Genomic DNA, 18,083 nt, shown 5'->3' with positions numbered 1-18,083 from the left:
TTAATGACTTTTATTTGTTCCATTATGGTTGATTTCAGTAGCATTTAAAATTTTTATTATATGGGAGTTCCCATCGTGGCTCAGCGGAAACTAATCTGACTAGCATCTATGAGGACACGGGTTCAATCCCTGGCCTCACTCAGTGGGTTAAGGATCCGGTGTTACCCTGAACTGTGGTGTAGGTCGCAGACACATCTTGGATCTGATGTTGCTGTGGCTGTGATGTAGGCCTGCAGCTATAGCTCCCATTCGATCCCTAGCCTGGGAACCTCCATATGCTGCGGGAGCAGCCCTAAAAAGCAAAAAAAAAAAAAAAATTATATGTTAAATTTTGTACTGTACATCTTATTCCTGTATCATTCAAAAATTCTATCTCTGTATATGCATGAGGGAGGGGGAGAGAGGGAGATTTGGAATGTAATATAAGTATGTGATCTGTCCCCATCTTAAACAATTAACCACAGAAATCAGTGCACACTGAAACCATTACCCTTTAAATACCAAAATTTCATGATGCAAGTAGATTGTTACTGAAAGTCAGATTCAAACTGCAAAATATATATATGTATCTGCAAGGACGGAGGAGAGCACAGAGCTGGGTTACAGCTTCTTTTAAACTTCTGACCATTATCTGAATAGAAAAAGTATAATAGCTGATATGCAAAACTCTTTTTCATTCCCTTAAACCTCATTGATATTTCAAAAACCAAGGATACTGCAGACCCAGTGCCCGTCCTCAGGGAGCTCACAATGAAGTGGGAAAGACTGACCCGGGGAACAGCCCTACACAGGGAGGAACTGTTAGAAGAGGGCCTGCCCATAGTGTGATGGAAACACACATCGGAGAGCAGTGACTCAGCCAGGGGTGGAGATAGCAGCCCTCTTGCAACAACAGGTGATAGCAGCCCCCTGGACACAAGGGCTGGGCAGGAGACCGTCGGTAAGGCAATGGCATTCCACATAGAAGGAGCAGCCTGAATAAAGAAGGCAGAGCTGAGGAGTTCCCATGGTGGCTCAGCGGTTAACGAACCCGACTAGTATCCATAAGGACTCCATGGACTCCTGGGTTTGATCCCTGGCCTTGCTCAGTGGGTTAAGGATCCAGTGTTGCCACAAGCTGCTGTGTAGGTGGCAGATGTGGCTCGGATCTGGTGTTGCTGTGGCTGTGGTGTACACTGGCAGCTACAGCTCCGATTTGACCCCTAGCCTGGGAACTTCCATGTGCCCCTGGTGCGGCCCTAAAAAAAAAAAAAAAAAAAAAAAAAAAAAAAAGAAGAAGGCAGAGCTGAGAATACACAGTGTCTCAGTGTCTTCAGGAAATAACTAGCAGGCAACAGGCAGTTGTGGTGAGAGGGTCAGGGAGTGGCTGGTGATGAAGCCGAAAGTTAGGCAGAGAGTCAGGGAGTAAAGGACTTAGAATGGTGTGTGAGAAACTTTGGAATTTCTCCTGTAGATGAGTCGGGGTGGTGGTGGGGGGGAGCCAGGGGCAGGGATTCCCTCAAAGGTTTTTAGGGGGAGAGAGGTGATGGGAGCAGTGTTTAGAAATCCCTCTGACTGCTGCATGGAGGACAGACACCCCTCCCTCACTCCAGCCTGGGCTCTGTATCCCAGTAGGTTTAACGCAGGATGGAGGAAAACATCAGCTGTCCTAGCTCTTCCTCCCCTTACGGCAGACTGCACACCCACTTTGCCATTTTCTCCAGTGAAGACAGGACCCAGGCAGGCGGGGCATTGTCCTCATGCGGCCCTGACACACCCCTGCTTTTGCCTGTAAGCCCTTCACAGGCTCAGACAGAGCCTGTGAGACCTGGCTCCAGACTCCTTCCTAGAGGGAGCAAAGAGGAAGCGTATTCTCTACGTGCCCAGGAGACAGTCCAGCTTGATGCTGGGTTATTTCCTAAGCTGAGCTTTCTCGATGGCTTTGTATTTCAATTGGGGAACGTCTTTGTCATTTAGGAGTTATTTTTCTGGCTGCCGATCAACAACGGCAATCATGGACACTGGGAACAAGCCCAGAGTCCCCAAATGATTACTCTCCTGTGCTGTGAGATGTCAAAATGCATCGAGAGTCAAAGCATTTAGAGAGCCAAGCAGTTCGGTGTGATGGCAGTCAGCCCCTTGAGTCATTTGGAGGGAAGCTATTAAGTCAATGAAATTGAAGAAGGGATCTGAAAACAAATCTCATGGATGGTCATTTTCAGGAAATGCCCTGGGTTGGTTGGCTGAGCTCCGGATGCCCACAGGTTCTCCAGGGATGCTCAGCCATCCCAGGCGTACCGTCCTCTTGCTCCGGACCCTATCACTTAACTTTGGCCAACTGCAGCCCTGCCTCTCCAGACTGTCACATATCAATTGCTCTGTTTATCTTATTGTCGGCCTGTTTTGGAAACACTCTCTTCGACTCCTGTCTGACTCATAGGTTAAGGAGCGTGAGTAATTCTTCTGGAACTCACTTGGAACAGGAGGGAACCCTTCCCATTTGATTTCCGGTCCTAAAAAAAGACAAGATATTTCACACAGGATGCCAATTAGTTTTCCTCTACCACAGCGAGCGTGGCCTAGCGCTGCTTGGAAAACTGCCTTTTGTACTGGAGGGTTTAGAAATTGGAAACCTCCAGATTTATTCGGAGTTGCAAAAGGACACCAGAATATGATTTCGCTGTGATTAGCTTTCCTGCTAAAGTGGTAGTGTTTGTAACAGGGGAAACCCAGAGGATCTCTCTTAACGAGATGTGAAGATGAGGAGGAATGAACAACCAGATTTTGCCTCTGAATGCTTCTTGTTGGGTTCTTGGCATGAGGAATCTCTCATTGTCTCTTCCTGCTGATTCTGGACTGTCCCTTCGAAGCAGTGATGGAAACTCACGGAGTTCTTTCAGCCCAAATGGGTGTGGTTCCTCTTGGAGCCAAAACAGTTTGGCGTTCACTTCCCGTAGCAGAGATGGTAAGAAAGTGGCTCCCTGTCCCATTGTTTCTAAACCAGCGTCAGAGAGCACTGGCCCCTTCAGAGGACCTGGGTATTAGAGAGCTTTTTGGCATTGCTAATATAAAGTATGCCAGGGTGGCTAGGGGCAAAACCATAGGGAAAGTCCAATGTCACACCTTAGGAGCAGGGCTATTCGGAGCCCTACTTTTTTTTTTTTTTTTTTGGTACAGTTTTGTACAATTTGAATTTTCCAAAAGGAGTATGGAAAGTAATAAGGAACAAAAAGACAAACAATGCCTGTGCATGTCTATTTGGAACTACTCTCTTTATTTCTTTTTGTCTTAGCAGCTGTGTGACTTTGGGCAAGTTAATTAACCTCTCTGGGAGCTTCTGTCGTGGCGCAGTGGAAATGAATCCGACTAGGAACCATGAGGTTGCGGGGTTTGATCCCTGGCCTCGCTCAGTGGGTTAAGGATCTGGCATTGCCATAGCTGTGGTGTAGGCTGGCAGCAACAGTTCCGACTGGACCCCTAGCCTGGGAACCTCCATATGCCACGGGTGTGGCCCTAAAAAGACAAAAGACAAAAAAAAAAAAAAAAAAGAAAAACAAAAACAACCTCTCTGTCCTTACCTGTGGAACGAAGATAATCATATACTCCTTATAACCTTGTTGAATATTAAAACATCTATGTAAGTACTCATATTGCATGCACATGGTAACACTCAATAAGCTTTTCTCTTGTTGCTGATATGGCTCATTGCCAATGCCCAGGACCCTCTCTCTCTGAAATGTAGCTCTTGGGTGGTGCAGAACGCAACCCGTCTTGTTGATGGAAGGGAGAGGATCAGTTCTAATTAGAAGCTCGTTCTATCAGGAAGACCCTGAAAAGTAAAAGGAAATTCACAGACTTGCCCAGAGAGTGGCTGGAAAGATCACAGTTCACTCCACGTTTCCTCCAAGTGAAGTTAGATTAGGCCGCCCCCCAGGTGAGTTTCTCTGAAGGCTTTTCCAGCACTTTGAATGAAGTCTGAATCCTTCCTTGTCCTCTAGGTCCCCCACGATCTGCCCCTGCCCAGGTCTGTCCTGGCTCCTCCACTCTCCCACCAGTTCACTGAACTCTGGCCTCTGGTGAGCAGCAGCCTCACCCCACCCTCTCACGTTCACCATTCCTCATGGGCCTCAGCTTAAACGTCACCCTTCTCAGAGAAGCCCTTGCTATTTTTTTTTTTTTTCTGCTTTTTAGGGCCACACCTGAGGCATATGGGGTTCCCAGGCTAGGGGTCGAATCAGAGCTACAGCTGCCAGCCTACACCACAGCCACAGCCATGCTAGATCTGAGCCACATCTGCAACCTGCACCACAGCTCAACGCTGAATCCTTAACCCACTGAGCAAGACTAGGGATCGAACCCACATCTTCATGGGTCCTAGTCAGGTTCGTTAACTGCTGAGCCATGAAGGGAACTCCATGTTGTTCTCCTTGATGAACTGGGAAGTATTCCAGCTAAGTGCACAACTCCAGAGGTTTCAGAGGGACAGAGGAAGCTGAAGGCATGGTCACAACTGCTCCCAGGTGCTGGAGCTTATGGCCTTGGACCCCAGTCCATTTCTTCTCTGCCCACAAACTTCTCTATGTCCTTCAAGTCTCTATTCAAATCAAAGCCATTTTCTGACAACTCCCCTCATTTCCCGGGGCAGAATATAGCCATTCCCCACTCTCAGAGCACTTAAGGCATCTCTCTATTATAAAAAGTGTCTTATTGGACTCTGAATTTTTTTTATTGACCCATATTCCCCACTAGACCGTGAATGCCTTGATAGGTGGGATTGTGTCTTATTCATCTTGGTATGTTGCTTAACATTTAAATGTTTATGGACTACCAGACCAACTGATTGGATAAATGGATGTGTTTAAAGAGCATTAAAATGTATGTGGTGCCAGGAAAAAACTATCACAATTGATATTGTGTGTGAATATTGAAAACTGGGAGAAAATATGGGTTCAGATCTTTGTTCCACTCTGCAAATTACCACTAACCATGTTATCTTGGGTAAAATGATCATTCTGAGCCTCTCCTTCATCACTGGCAAAATAAGGGCAATCATCTTAGCATGTGAGGATTAAATAGAAGAATATGTCTAAAATGTTTAGCAAGGTGCTTGGCACATAGAAAATAGTAAATAAAATAAAATTCAATATTTTTTAATTTTTTAATAATGATTTTCATTTTTTCCATTATAGCTGGTTTACAGTATTCTGTCAATTTTCTACAGATCCCCAGTCACACATACATGTATACATTCTTTTTTCTCACATTATCTTGCTCCATCACAAGTGACCAGACATAATTCCCAGTGCTATACAGCAGGATCCCATTGCTTATCCATTCCAAAGCAATAGTTTGCATCTATTAACTCCAAACTCTCTGTCCATCCCCCCCCCTTCCTCCCCCTCCCTATCCCCCTTGGCAACCGCAAGTCTGTTTTCCATGTCCATGATTTTCTTTCTCTGTAGAAAGGTTCATTTGTGCCATATATTATGTTCCAGATATAAGTGATATCATATGGTATTTGTCTTCCTCTTTCTGACTGACCTCACTTAGTGTGAGAGTCTCTATTTGCACCCATGTTGTTGCAAATGGCCAAAATTCAATATTTGATAAAGTAAAGCAAATAGAACAATTGAAAAGTGAAACTTGGAGTTCCCGTCGTGGCTCAGTGGTTAACGAATCCGACTAGGAACCATGAGGTTGTGGGTTCGATCTCTGGCCTTGCTCAGTGGGTTGAGGATCCCACATTGCCGTGAGCTGTGGTGTGGGTTGCAGACGCGGCTCGGATACCGAGTTGCTGGGGCTCTGGCGTAGGCCGGCAGCTACAGCTCCGATTAGACCCCTAGCCTGGAAACCTCCATATGCCATGGGAGTGGCCCAAGAAATGGCAAAAAGACAAAAATAAAAATAAAAAAATTTTGGGAGTTCCCGTCGTGGCGCAGTGGTTAGCGAATCCGACTAGGAACCATGAGGTTGCGGGTTCGGTCCCTGACCTTGCTCAGTGGGTTAACGATCCGGCGTTGCCGTGAGCTGTGGTGTAGGTTACAGACATGGCTCGGATCCCGCGTTGCTGTGGCTCTGGCGTAAGCCAGTGGCTACAGCTCCGATTCAACCCCTAGCCTGGGAACCTCCATATGCCGCAGGAGCGGCCCAAAGAAATACCAAAAAGACAAAAAAAAAAAAAAAGAAAAAGAAAAGTGAAACTTGATTGGGCAGGGTAAAAGTAACACTGTCAGTTAAAATTTGCAATACTTCCATAGTATTTATGCCCAATTACTAAGCGGCAAAATACTATTTTACTTATCACTTAATATATGTCAAATCAAGGTCAAGAATTAGTTTTCCAACATTAAAATCTGTTCATTTGTATTATGCTCAAGTCAAGGAGGCCGAAGACTTAAAAAATGCTGTTTGACTTTAGGATGTCATTGATGATTTTTAAGAACATCGATTTCAGAAAAATAAGTATATGGGAAAATAAGGAAGGATGTTACAGTGTTTAACAGGAGGCCACAAATAGACAACTTTTTTTGAAAATGTGTCAACAACTAACGTGAGAGAAAGAAAGCTTACAACAAATTTTGTTGAACAATGTATCTGTAGAAAATAAATATTTCCATTGATACTGGAAGTATACACATATAATGTATATTACACTTTAGTAATATATTTGTGTGCATTTATATGCATACATTCGTATACATATATATATATATATACACACACATACATATACATACACCAGATTCAAAATGGTTTTAACACAAAGTACCAAGAATTCTTAAATCTGAAAAGCTGAAGTTCTGTAATTGTGTTTCTCTACATTCTGTGAAGAAAATGTTTAAATACACATATAGCTCATTTTAATGTTTCATTCCAAGAGTGGTTCCTTTCCCAACAGATTCCCAGACCTATTCTTTTTCTTCTTCCAAGCCTATTCTTTTAAACAACACTGAAAATGTTTCTATTTTAAAGGTTATCATTGTGTAAAGGATATTTTTAAATGGGCAGCACCTTATGAGAGGAAGAACCCTGTTCCATAAATCAGGCTCTAATGACCCAGGCAGGAGAGAGCAAGCCAGCCGCTGTCTTTGGCTAAGTTAGTCTCAAAAACAGGAATGCGCAGGAAATGGATGACAGCAAATTTCAAAGCACAGCAAAAGCCTCATTAATGCTGAACATGGAAAGTCACACTTCAGCTTAAAATTTGCTGAAACAGAAATAAAAACATACTAGAGGTCCTTTGGGTCTTCATGTGTACAAGAAAATATGAATGATGTATTATTCTGTGGGGTTCTATGATAATCAGGTTTGACTGCTTGTTTTCCAAGGAGCTTTTATCTTTAGATTCCTTCTCCAGGCAAGCTCATCTAGTGCACTCTCGCCAGTGTGTTCAAGTGTACACCAAGGACTTTCCTGCAAACAAACGTGGAGAGGGAAGCTTTGAAAAAAAAAAAAAAAAAAAAAAAAAGGAAGAATTAAAAAAAAGCTTTCTGCATTGCAGTTAATGGCTTCCTATTGCATGGTTTGCAGAGAATAAGCATAGTTTAGAAGCATGATAGTAGCGACTCAAGAAAAAAAAAGCATTATTTATATTTTTTTGGCTTTCTAGAAATTGTTTTGTTTTAGAGAAAATGTACTTTTCCTAGGGTAACCAACTTGATAGACCCTTTGTAGAATAAGAAACAAAATGGAATGTTCATCCAGCTTTTCAAGAGACTGCATTGTCTGATGTTTTAGAATCAGATCCTATTTTCTGATCTTGATTAATCCATAACTTTCAGATATGATGAACTGCAAATCGTCAATTATAATAAGATAAGCCTTTGGAAGTTTGAAAGCTCTTTCTAATGGAAAAAATTCTTTGCGATGACTGGATTTTCACACTAGCCCACACAAGTCTAGTTAAGCCATGATGTGCTTAAAAGGCCACTAGGAATAAAAAGTATTGAGGTAGTGCTATTTTTTTTTTTTAACTTTTTACGGCTGCACCCACGGCATATGGAATTTCCCAGGCTAGGGATCATATCGGAGCTACAGCTGCCAGCCTGCACCACAGCCACAGCTATGCCGGATCCAAGCCACATCTGCCACCTACACCATAGTTCATGGCAATGCTGGATCCTTAACCCCCTGAGCGAGGCCAGGGATCGAACCTGCATCCTCATGGATCCTAGTCAGGTTCGTTAACTGCTGAGCCATGAAGGGAACTCCAAGGTAGTGCTATTTAGGGGCTGGAAAGAACACAGGCATTGCAGCCAAAGAGACTTGAGCCTGGGTTGAATCCTAGGTCAGTGACTTAACAGTTTTGCAGTATTGGACAAATAGGTTCACCTCTAAGCCTCAGTGTCCTCATCCATAAAATGGGAATCAGGGTTACTTTAGCACATGAATTGAGAGCAGAGACTCTGGAGCCAGATATCAGAATTCTGGCTCTGCCATTTACTTGCTTGGAACCTTGGTCTTAACTTCTCTATGCATCAATTTCCTCATTTTATAAAAGGAGGATATAATAGAAAGACTTCTAGGGGGTTGTTGTGTGGATCGTGTTGGGTTGAGTCAATATATACAAAGTGTCTAGAATATCATTTGGCTTAAGGTAAGCACTATAAAAAATGTTATTATTATTAGGTATGGTTCCCATTTCTCCTTAAAAAATAACAACAAGCCATCATTAGCAAAAAAAAAAAAAAAAAAAAAAAAAAAAAAAAAAAGCATAAATAGATGATAGAATTACTTTCCAAGAAACTGATTTGGTTCATGGTAATTTTTCACTCTTCATGGAAATGAAATTTTATCACCCAGAATGTACAAATAGAGCAAGGGAGAAAGAAGGGGGGATTGTGTCTAGCCAAAACCACAATTTCACTTGGTTTACAAAGAATGTCAAGTGTTACCTATTCTTCACCTGAAGGAAAAGAAGCAACAAGTCTCTGCAGCCAGACATAGAAAGTATTGTTTTGAGAAAATGGGAAAGAGATCTCAGACATGCTTGGGCAAGATTATCATTCCACTGCCTTCTAATTACAATTACCATCCTAAAAATAGTTGCATTGTACTTCATTCATTCATCATTGTTCAATAGCTCCATTTGTGGAATATGAAAATATGGGATGCCTTGCAAATGAAGACAGCTGGATGCTTAAAACTCAGTCTGAAGCATTAAATAGATGGAAAGTCTTAATGTATTCTTTTTCTCTGGTACAGTGAAATGGTTGTTGATCAGATATATCCCAGGATTAGGCAGAGGTGGGGGAGGAAATGTGATTTTAAAAGAGAGGTTGCCAGCTATTTTAGCTTTACCTACTTGGCAAGGTTAACTCCTGAACACTGTAATGAAGTCGTGGCTAGCCTTCTGAGATGCCAACATGGCACCCTGTGCCAGGAGGAGAGGGTGGAGGAGTAAACGAGGTAGGGATGACATGAGAAGACCTGGTCCCCTTCCTTTTCTAAAACCTGGTGTCCCCAGGAAGCAGGAAGTCACCGAGAAACAATATGCTTGCCTCGTGTGGATCCAGACCCTTAACGAAGGCAATGTCATGGTGTGGGGTATGGGGTTGTGGTATTATACTGTGGTGGTCCCTTAGCTCCAGATGTTCCTGGGCGACAATGTGCATCTTCCCCCCGCCCCCAGAAGCAGGGCTTTAAGCTGGAGACTATTTGAAAATAAACATAACCCTAAGCACTACTGGTACACTGTAAGTTCTTTGGAATTCATCTTGAAACTGGAAATTCACAGTGCAACTCTTGGTATTTCTCAGTTAAGACAAAGAAGGGCTCTAAGGCCAAAGAGCAGATCCCCTTGGAATTCTCCAGGGATCCCAGCTTAGCCATGACAAGTTATCTCAAGGGCCGTCCAATCTGAAGGTAGATAACTGGTCACTTTCACTAAGGAGAGAAAACCAGAATAATACAAAGTGGTGCCAGAGAACACATAAAGTGTTCCGGGACGCTTGGCTCTCCTATTCCTTTTAAAAATATTTTTATTATAAAAACAATTTTGCAGAAAGTTTACTCCATAACCTCTTCAATTATTGACATATCTCTATGAACACTTATAACTTTGTCCATATGTGCACATCTTATTCATTAAATTCTGTTCACTTTGCATAGGATAAGGGTCTTATTTTTCATGTCACATGACCTATATTATTTTCTTTGACTTTGCTATATATCTCTGCTCTAACATTATATTTAATGTTAAAAGATCATATAATAGCATACCCAGTTGACAAAACAAATTGTTTTCTCAAAGCTGAATCAAACTTCTTACCCCTTATTGTTGGAATCTCTGACCATAAAACCCCCCAAACAAACAAAAACCAAACAAGAAACCACCATGCTTTCACTATAACTTTGTTTGTCTCTATTTATACCCAATGAAATACTTTATGTGAACATATTGTCAAGTTACTATTAGGTAATAAAACATAAAAATTTTGATAGTGGCAAATCTAAAAATAGCAACAGTAATAGGAGAAATGAAACTTTAGTTTAATAGAGAAATATTAAAGATAATTTTAAAATTATTTTGTCACTATATTATAATGTAGGGGATTTGGCTAAAGTGTGATATAACCACTCCAAAGGCTCGAATGGCCCAAGGGAGAGCTGAGAGGTGGCAAAATTTGAAAGTTATCAACAAAACAAGGAATTTTTGTTTTGTTCTGGAATCTCATTCATTCATTCATTTATTTATTCATTCATTGATGTTTACACACCTACTGTATGCTAGCACGTGTTCTAAGTGTGGGAGCTACAGCAGTAAAAATGCCCTTTCCTTCCCAGATCTTACTGAGAGGCATATACAATTCATAAATGAATATATGGAGTTCCTGTTGTGGCACAGCGGAAATAAATCTAACTAGGAACCATGAGGTTGCGGGTTTGATCCCAGACTCGTTCAGTGGGTTAAGGATCCGGTGTTGCTGTGAGCTGTGGTGTAAGTCGCAGACATGGCTCAGATCCTGCGTTGCTGTGGCTGTGGTGTAAGCCGGCAGCTGCAGCTCCGATTCCACCCCTAGCCTGGGAACCTCTGTGTGCCTTGAGTGCAGCCCTAAAAGGACAAAAGACCAAAAAAAAAAAAAAGTAACAAAATGTCAGGTAGTAAAAAATGTTCGCAGACAAGCCTAGAAGGGAAAAGCAGCAGAATGTGACAGGGTTGGGTGACATGGGATGGCTGCTGTTTTATGAAGAGTGGTCTGGGGAGTTTCCTCTGATGAGAGGGTAATTGAAGGGAGTGAGGGAACCTCATGTGTGGCTGTGGAAGGAGGTGTCTCGTGTGTATCCATGGAAGAAGAGCAGCCCAATTTTCACATCTCTCCATTGCTTTTTTTTTTCATTCATCCAAACAGTATTTGACTTTGTGAACCTGCTGCTAGTTTGATAGCTGTAGGCAATGGGAGGGAACTATGGCATGGCGTCTACCTCACAGAGTTTATGAGGAGACAAGAAATTACAAAGGTAGTAAGACTTGGAGAGAGGGTACTTCTTATGCCTTGGAGGTCAAGGAAGGCTTCCCTGAGGAAGTGGCTTTTAAGCTGAGAAGCAGGTGTGAGCCAGATTAACATGAATGGCGGCACTGAGAGTGAGGGGAATTTACAAGCAGAGGAGTCAGTGTACAACCTTGTTTTTTTTGGTCTTTTTGCCATTTTCTTGGGCCACTCCTGTGGCATATGGAGGCTCCCAGGCTAGGGGTCCAATTGGAGCTGTAGCCACCAGTCTACACCACAGCTCACAGCAATGCCGGATCCTTAACCCACTGATTAAGGCCAGGGATCGAACCCGCAACCTCATGGTTCCTAGTCGGATTCGTTAACCACTGAGCCACGATGGGAAATCCTGTACAACCTTGTTTTGTTGAGACTTTCAAATTTTGTCACCTCTCCAGTCTCCCAAGGGCTAAGAAGTAACATCATTTGATCCTATTTCCTTGCCTCTCTCTGGCAGGTGTACAAATGCTCAAAGAAATGATTTAATAGTAGGTAAATAGAGGAAAAGATGCAACACAGGGGCCAAAGATAATAACAATACAACCAAAATGAAATGACTCTATTCAGGCTCAAGATTTGGATATCCTTATTTGCAGTAAGTTTTATTGCCAATCGATTCTTCTGCTAGCTGGAGTGCCCTTTGAAACATAGGATTAGGGTAATAAATTTTTCCAAAGACCACTTATCAAGTTATAGTCATTTCCTGTTTTGTTTTTGATTGGACTGCATATAAATTTTCCTGTGTCTTTAGCATAAGATTTATGACGGAGACAGAAGTAGCTGCAGAAGTAGAAAAATCCAAAACCTTACAAAAAAAAAATAGGTTAAGTTTTATTCTTTGTCTGTACCAACAGATTCTCTGAAACCCAGTGTGGTAGTGATATAGCTGTGCCCATTCCATAAGCCTGTACTCAAAACTGTTTATAATAGAGGAAGTTAGCAACAATATGATGGTTTTGCATATTGGTGTATGTACACAATGGAATACTCCGTAATCATTAGATCTCATGTTGAAGAAGAAGGCTTGATGACATGGGGGAATAATCACCATAGGTCTATTCTATTCTATTCTATTCTATTCTATTCTATTCTATTCTATTCTATTCTATTCTATTCTATTCTATTCTATTCTATTCTATTCTATTCGTCTTTTTAGGGCTGCCCCAGATGCATATGGAAGTTCCCAGGCCTACACCAAGCCACAGCCACAGCCACTGCAATGCTAGATCCTTAACCCACTGAGCGAGGCCAGGGATCAAACCCTCGTCCTCATGTATACTGGTAGGGTTTGCTATTGCTGAACCACGATGGGAACTCCTAGAATAATTTTAAAAAGCATGGTACCAAACAAATTTCAGTGTGATAAAAAGTAGGTCACAATATAATGTATATAAAGAAAACTTGGAAAAGAAATGCATCAGTGTTTTGACAGGGGTTATATATGCTTAATGAGATTATAGATTAATTTTATTTTCTTTTTTATGTTTGTGAATTCTTTGTCACAAATACGTATTGGTTTTATGATGGGGGGAGCCACAGAAGTTCTTTTATCTTTGTTTTTGTTTTTAATTTCAGAGAGAAAGGAGATATTTGAGTGGCAATCATTCTTAAAATGCACACACATCTGTGTGAAAAATGGGAGTTTTTCTTAGGTAGGTTTTGAATCATGAGTAGCTTTTATATAAGGGAAATAAAGGACCCAGGGTAACTGCAGAGAATCCAAACAGGCTTTGTTGCTTGAGATAGTGCTTGTAGATTACTGACTTTTATTTTAAAGAAACAAAAGAGAGAGGGGGCCACTAAAATAAGACAGCTTTACAAGGAATAACACTTTATAAAGAATAGTTCTTCTATTACAAATGATTGGTTTAAAGAATGCCCCCTGAAGCATCACTTATACTTCACTATCCCATTTTCAAACCTCTTAAATGGAATGTGTATGGTGCCTTTTTTTTTTTTTTTTAATCTTTTGTCTTTTTAGGGCTGCACTTGTGGTATATGGAGGTTCCCAGGGGAGGGGTTGAATTGGAGCTGTAGCTGCCAACCTACGCCACTGCCACAGCCATAGCAACTTGGGATCCAAGCTGAGTCTTCAACCTACACCATAGCTCACGGCAATGCCACATCTTTAACCAACTGAGCGAGGCCAAGGATCGAACCCACATCCTCATGAATCCTAGTCAGGTTCCTTAACCACTGAGCTATGGACAGAAACGCCTGTATGGTGCTTTCTTAACAGTCTGTTGTGGGTGTGTAGGTGTGTGCATACATTTGTATAATCCTCCTTTATTTTTATGGTCTCTGGATTTTGTGTCAGGCTTAGAAAGGCCTTTCAAGTTTTATAAAAATTGTATTCACATTTTCTTCTAATGTTGTTATAGACTGCACTCTTTGCATTTAAATCCTAAATAGCAGTTAGTTATATTTTAGTGAAAAGATTAGGGTAGAGAGTAAGCTTTATGTGTTCCCAGATGGCTAGCTAGTTGTTTTAATAGCACTTATTGAAACATCTTTTTTTCCCTGATAGTTTAAAATTTACCTTCAGTCACATTATACTCAATCTTTATGTTCTTTGGATCTGTTTCTGGATGCTGTGCCTTTTCATTCATCCATTGGTCTGTTTCAAAACCAATACCAGATTATTTTAATTACCACACTTTTGTATTGTGCTTTGATCCTGTGTTGGGTCAAAATCCCCCCAATCCATCTCCTCTTTTCTATTTTAAAAGCATATTGTAATTTTTAAAAAGTTAATGTATTTCTTAAATGGCTGGACTTAAAACTCCACTTTGCTTGACTAACTAGAATCTACCTTTTTTTTTTTTTTTTTTTTTTTTAATTTGGAACATGAATTTGAGTGCTGGTCATTCCAGCAAAGCAGGGCAAACCTAGGCCAGTTTTTGGAAAACAGTGTCTATTTGTTCTTCAGGGCTTCTGCTGAGAAGCCATGTGGTCACTGGTGCTTTAGCTCCCTCTAGCAAACACCCCTCAGCCAAATGGAAAACCCCTTTGACATCTGAACACCAAGATCTTCGGAATCTTGGCCATGTCTGCAAACAAGATCTAGTCGAAAGCCTAATTACACAGTCTAGGAAGCATTCCAAATGAGGTATACTGCTCTCCCATTCTGAGCTGCTAGGACCATCCCTTTCAAAATCAACCAAGGAAGGCCTTTAAAAAAAAAAATAGCTGAAAGAGTTATGGGCACCCATTAATGCCTGATTTTTTTTTTTTTAATTTCCATTCTTGCTCCAAGATATGTCCACCTTGGTTTAAAAAAAAAAAATAAACACACATACACATATCCACATAAACTACTTTCAGTTGTGTTGAGTGCTAAGAAATAGCTTTGATTCTTTTTCTCATTTCTCCTTAAATAATGAAAGTTTTCAAAAAGTCATCTGTACTCCCTGATGCCACGTCATCTTCATTCGTTTCTGTCCCTGATTTGCCCAGTATTCTATAGCAGATATTCTGGTGCTAGAAGCAGTTTTAGTAAAACAGCTTTCGTATATTGTGGTTCTAACCAAAACCTTTTGCTCAAGTGTAAGTTTCCCTTATCTTACTTCTACACATGTCTATCGGGACTTTCTTCCAAAGTTTTCCAAACGTGGCTTTTCACTTTCTTGCTTCTCTTTCTTTGGCTTTTATCATTTTCTTTTGTTCTGATTCTCCTTTCACTTCAGTAGGCACCTTTGGGGACACTTACTCAGCACATGCTCCCCACTTTGAGATCCTCTCCTGTTTCTCTCTCCCACCCCGCACTTCTCCCTCCCCCTCCCACCACTAGGGATTGAGAGCATCCCTAAAGTACCCAGTTACCATGTCCACAGGGGGTAGCGGATAAAGAGCTACATAAAAAGAGAATCATTAAGCAGACAGACTGAGAAAAGACCAGTCCAATGGCCACATAGCCCCAGAGAGAGGAGATGGGACCTGCTTGGTGCCTCATGGTGCCCCAGTTCTAATCCTCTGTGAGGATTTGCTGTGTTTCTTGCTCTAGGGTTCCATGAGGTACCTTTGTTTCTCCCCAAGAAATCTCCTCCTTTGGGCTTGAGTTAGTGGAAGAGGCTTCTGTTTCTTGCATTCCCTAAGTCTGAGATGGCATCCCTATATCTGAGGCATAGTCCTGGGTATCCTCCTTTTCTCTTCCTGAAGCCCCAATCAACTGGAAATACTTTTTTCTTTTCTTTTCTTTTCTTTTTTCTGTCTTTTTGCCTTTTCTAGGGCTACTCTCGCGGCATGTGGAGATTCCCAGGCTAGGGGTCCAATCGGAGCCATAGCCACCGGCCTACGCCAGGGCCACAGCAACAAGGGATCCGAGCTGCGTCTGCAACCAACACCGCAGCTCAGCAACGCCACATCCTCGACCCACTGAGCAAGGCCAGGGATCAAACTCACAACCTCATGGTTCCTAGTCGGAATCATTAACCACTGCGCCACAACGGGAACTCCTCAACCGGAAATACTTTTTAAAAATTAGGCTCACCACCTTTGAACTGATGACTCCTGAACCTATGTCTCTAAAATATGAGGTTTCTTTGCTTTCCAAAGGAATTGTCCAAAGAAAGCGGTGATGTTCTGAAGTAGTTGAGAGTATGAGCTCTGGGGTCAGACTGTCTAAGTAGTCGCAGATCTTCAGTTTCCTCATCTAAAAAATGGGAATAATAGAAGTAGTCACCTTAGAGGAACCTGTGAAAATTGAATGGGGTAAATGCATATAAAGTTCCTAGAACAGTGCTCAACTCATTGTAAATAAGCAGTAAATATTGCCGTTATTATGGAGTTCCCGTCATGGCTCAGCCGAAACAAATCTGACTAGTATCCATGAGGATGCAGGTTCGATCCCTGGCCTCACTCAGTGGGTTAAGGATCCAGCGTTGCTGTGAGCTGTGGTGTAGGCCAGCAGCTACAGCTCCAATTTGACCCCTACCCTGGGAACCTCCATATGCTGCAAGACGTAAAAAGACAAAAAAAGACCAAAAAATATTGCTGTTATTACTACTGCTTACATCAACACATTTCCACTTAGTTTTCTTCAAGAACTTTAACATGTCATCTCAGGACTTCTCAACTTCCTTCCAAAGAGAGCACAAAAGCATAACTTCCTGGTCCTGTCGTTAGCTTCTCCATTCAATACAATGGTCTTGGAATATGACCTCAGATCTGTCTGACTTTAGAGTCTGTGCTTATTCCATTAGACTACCAGTTCCTAAATTTGACTTCACCCCAGATCCCAAAAATACTGAATCAGAATCTTCCAGATTGGGATTTGAGAATTTGTATTTTTTTTTTTTAAACTCTCCAGTTAATTCTAGCAGACCTGATCAGAGTTTGAGGAATTATTGCAGATTGCAATACTTTATCCTCACTAACTTTATCTGTAAAATGGGAGCAGTAAAAATCTATTTCATAAAATTGTTAACCTCATACATACTGAATCTTTACTGTGTGCCAGACACTGTGCTCAGGGCTTTCTATCTATTACCTCGCTTAACTCTTACAATAATCCTATGAAGTAGATACTAGACCATACCTATGTTACAGATATGGAAACTGGGGGTACAAAGAGGTTAACATGATAAAAGTTGTCCCCTAGCAAGTGTGGAGAGCCAGCACATCAACTGCTGGGGTTAGTGTGAAGTGAAGTTTATATTAGAAAATGTATTTAAAAGAATAAGGCACACAGTCGGTACTCAATAAAGGTTCTCCTTTCCCTTCCTTTTATCCAAGGGATTCTATTCATGTCCAGTGACTCTGGCGGGGGGGGGGGGGGGAAGCATACCCATGGCATGCAGAAGTTCCCAGGCTAGGGATTAAACCTACACCACAGCAGCAGCCAGGGCCCCTATAGATACTTAATCTGCTGAACCATGTGGGAATTCCACCCAGCAAATTTTGTTTTATTTTATTTTATTTTATTTTATTTTATTTTATTTATTTTATTGTCTTTTTAGGGCCTCACCTGTGGCGTATGGTGGTTCCCAGGCTAGGGGTCGAATTTTGGAGCTGTAGCTGCCGGCCTATGCCACAGCCACAGCAACATGGTATCAGAGCCGCATCTGTGCCCTACACCACAGCTCACAGCAATGCCAGATCCTTAACCCACTGAGTGAGGCCAGGGATCGAACCTGCGTCCTCATGGATACTAGTCAGATTCGTTTCCAGTGAGCCACAACGGGGACTCTCACCCAGGTAAATACTTCGATCTTGACAGTGGCCAGATCTGGTATTCTGGAAGGCAGAACTAAAAGGCAATCTGGTACTTGAGGAAGACAGAGGTGTTTGGGATCTCCAATGGAGAGAAACAAAAGGGAAAACACGATTGCACATGGAAGGACAGGTGTATGTGAGGACGAACAGTAGCTTGGTCACTGAGGATAGGAAAAAGCAGGGTGAAAAACTTTACAAGAGGAAAACCCCAAGATATGAGAGTAGAACTACATCATCTCAGGGCAGTCGAGTCCTGAGAGATACCTATGCTGACCCCGTTCCCACCATGTAGTCATCCAGTTCTTACTTGGACCCTTTCTGGGACAAGAAACTCAATTTACCAAGGCAGAAGATTCTCTAATTGTTAGAAAAATCTTCATATTGACTCCTTCTAGAATTTCT

This window comes from Sus scrofa, chromosome 2 (genome assembly GCF_054392235.1).
Source record: "Sus scrofa isolate SSC_HxYL_T2T_F1_AM1 chromosome 2, Sscrofa_HxYL_maternal_Yorkshire_Landrace_v2.0, whole genome shotgun sequence".
In the NCBI taxonomy this organism is placed as follows: domain Eukaryota; kingdom Metazoa; phylum Chordata; class Mammalia; order Artiodactyla; family Suidae; genus Sus; species Sus scrofa.
Note: the sequence above shows the minus strand (reverse complement) of the source record.